Consider the following 3,885-nt stretch of genomic DNA (forward strand, 5'->3'; position numbering starts at 1 on the left):
TGCCCCCCTCCCCCCATGCGATAACTACCGCCGTTCTGACGGCTAAACACTGCCTTCTCATCTCAATTCCTTAAGTTATACTACGTAGTATTAACACTGTGTTAGGCAAGACAAAAAGATTAGCCACCAGAACTGCTGTAGTGTTCTCACGGGAGGAGGGGCACTTGGACTGATGGGACGTCTACGTTTGTGATGGTATAGTATGGTATACTACAGTTAATTGGTTTCTCTATTTCCTGTTAAGTGTCATTTGTTTTCTTTCGTCAATTCGGGTGAAATCCACCACGTGTAACTATTTGGCTAACGAACAACTAACTGCAATTGCTTGAAAAGGTCTAACGTAGAAAACCCATTTAACATGTGAATAAGATCATTGTGCATTGACAGTTTACATTGTGGGCGCGAAAATAGCGCGCTTCTGTGGTTCACTTTGATTGGAACAAAATTCATGCTGATCCGAACCTTTGCACTCCACATCTCTCGTGAAAATTTATATTTTATATCCGATTCAACTTGATTGGAAAAAGTGCGCAACTTGATTGGGAAAAGGTGTAGTATAGTATAGTTAATTGGTTTCTCTATTTCCTGTTAACAGTAAGTGTGATTTGTTTTCTTTCGTCAATTCATTTTTTTCCCATATCCTGGGTGACATCCACCACGTACAGTAGAACTATTACGCTAACGAACAACAAACTGCAATTGCTTGAAAAGGTCTATGCTTCTTATGACTGATGATAGATCCTGCACGATACGATGCTTTACAGCAACATGAGAAGTGAGAGCAATGTGACCCTTGAAAATTGCCAATTATAGAACGCAACCTTCACAGTAACAAATACATGCAAAAATATAGACTTATTACTATTATTGTGCTTTCACCTTTTTTGGCTAATCCAGGTCTAAAACCATGCTTTACAGTTAATAAAAACTCATCCTAAAATTACGGCACTCGCCGTGATTTTACGGATGCAAAATGAAGTATTTTTACGGTTCGCGTTGAATTATAACTCTTCGTGATGCTTTGATTGGCTAATAATTGGTGGAGGTGCACGGTTTTATCATATTCAACTTGTTTTACAATGATCAGCATTGACATGCGTTGGAGATGTGTTGTGCTTGTCCAAGTTTATGGCATTTAAAGTTGACGTCGTTCGCCTCATATACTTGGACTCTCACGAAGTAGCGTAACAAGATTCAACACGATGGGAACGTGACGTTCAATCGATCGCACTGCATGTTGGCCTCGTCTACTTTGCGAGGGATATGGTCCAGTAAATAACGACCTGTCTTTATTTAGCTCATTAGAGAGTTGGAGAGAGAACACTTGGTGGGTTGAAGGTAAATTCAATTGTGAGTTAAAAACTATACAGGTGGGCAGTGCCTACTCGCAAGGGTCACATACTTTTTTGTAGGCATAGTAACTGCTAGCGGAAAGGCGCCGAGCCCAACCGGCAGCCTGGTGATGATTGTCCGGTATCCTCAAGATTATCCAGAATATGTCACCTAGGCGGGATCGATCCCTGTACCTTCCGCATGCTAAGCAGGAACTCTACCACTGAGCTATATTTCCAACTCTCTTCACCAACGATCCACAGACAACCAGTGTCGACCCAGTACACCGTCGCCACTGTGGCGTAGCCAGCTTCTTTCACAAGTCCATGCCTGGCTATTCCTCCCTGGTTCACCTGGCTAACCACGACGTTCCTGGCCGCTACCTGGTGGCCAGAACTGTGTGGAGTGGTTTGCCAGTCTACATTCACAACATCTACGCGCCCGTGGAGCCGCATCTCCGTGGCGCCTTCTTTGCCCTTTTGCCTCGTGACTTCGAACACGATGGCCTACACCTAGTGGGTGGCGACTTCAATATGCCGCTACACACATCCCTCGATGCCACGACGCCCCATTCGAGCCAAGCAAGTGGCAAACAGGACTGCGTTGAGTGGCTAACTGCACTTGGTGTGGTGGATGCGTGGCGCCAACTCAACCCTACTACACGGCTCTACAGTGGTCCTGGACGTGTCAATCGACTTGATTATCTCTTCCTACACGACGAGCTAGTCTCTTACCTCAACCCCAAGGCTACTTATGACCCAAACCACTTTGGAGGCGACCACCTCACCCACACCGCGACTCTGTCGCAGAGCCCATCCACCACAACAAAGGGCTACTGGAGGCTACCACGGGAGTTGCTAGCTGACCCCGACATCCAACGAGCCATCACCACGGAGGCCTCAGCACTCCTTAACCGAATGCGAGCCGACGAGAGTCTCAACCATGGTGCGATGTGGTATGGCTGGCTGAAGAGAATGCGCCGCCAGCTCATCAAATGTCATCGGCTACACACCCAATCGACCAAGGCCAATCTACAACACCTACGCCTCCGACTGGCGACAGCAAAGCGATCCTTGGCATACTATGGTGACCAGGCCACCCACGTTGCCGATGTAGCTGCAGCCCAGCTAGCCTACGACTCTGCCAAGGCGGAGCACAGTCAATATGCTCGCGACCGGCAATTCGACTTCCACGCCAACTCCAATGAACGAGGCACCTCTCACTTCTTTCGGAAGCCACTGGGAACCAAGGTGCCCATCAACTGCGTCACAGTGGATGGCACGACGACCACAGACGTGCCCACAGTCCAACGTGCATTTACAGCCCACTGGCGATCCATCATGGCGACACCCAGGGAAGCCGACCCGCCTGACCACCATCGCCGCCGTGCAGTTTTGGAGGTCCTGACGAAACGGCTCACACTGGTGGACCGTGAGAGTCTCGACCAGCCCATTACAGCGCTCGAGCTGTGTGACGCGATGAAGACGATGAATCCATCCAAGTCCCCCGGTCCAGATGGCTGGTCGGCAGGGTTCTTTCAGGTGGCCCCAGAGATCTTCTCGCAGCTGTTGTTGTTGGTGTTCAGCTACCAACTCGCCCACCATGGCTGCCTCCTTCCTCACCAGCGTCGCAGCGCCATCACCCTGCTGTACAAGAGTGGTGATAGAGGCCTGCCTGGCAACTACCGGCCCATCTCCCTTATGCCAGTGGAGGTGAAAGTGTTGTCTCGTGCCCTGGCCTTCCGTCTCGCTCGTCATGCACCCCAGCTTATCCACCCAACCCAAGCTGGCTTTGTGCCCGGACGCAGACTCCATGATCACGTCACCATGGTCCAAGCCCTCCAACACTACTGCACGTTGGAGGACCAAGACAACTATGCTACGTTCCTCGATTTTTCGAAGGCATATGACATGGTCGACCAAACCTTCCTGTTTGAAGTGCTTGCGGAGATGAACATGGGTGCAACATTCATCTCCTGGGTCCGACTGCTCTACAATTCACCAGTGGCTCACCTCCTCTTCAATGGCACACTGGGTCCAGCCATCCGTCCAACCCGGGGTGTGAAACAAGGCTGCCCACTGTCATGCCTGCTCTTCGTGCTATACCTGGAGCCGCTGGGAGACATGCTACGCCAGCACCCTCATCTCGGAATCTCCCTACCACACGGAGACACCATGACTAGCATCTTTTTTGCGGATGACTCGACACTCTTGTCGAAGGATCTGCCTTCTGCTGTCGAGCAGATGACCATCGTTGAGGAGTTCTGTGCTGTGTGCTATTGAGTTCTGAAGCCTCATTTTTGATTTTGCCGCCATCGAGACGAGTGTTCGTCTTAAACTCTCTGAGAGGCGAGGGGCAGTCCTAGGCCACATACTCCACCATCCCAAGCACTGGCTTTCCACCGGGGCGGCCTCTGGTCTAAATGTACCATTCGGGGAGAGAAGTCGGTACGAAGGGGCAAAGGTGTTCTCGTGTTGTAGAAATCCAAGATCATTTTGGGATGGATCCCTAGACATTAATACAAAGACTCTTGGCGGCGAAATTATAGATCGA

Source organism: Aphanomyces astaci (assembly GCF_000520075.1).
Source record: "Aphanomyces astaci strain APO3 unplaced genomic scaffold supercont1.116, whole genome shotgun sequence".
Lineage (NCBI taxonomy): Eukaryota > Oomycota > Saprolegniomycetes > Saprolegniales > Verrucalvaceae > Aphanomyces > Aphanomyces astaci.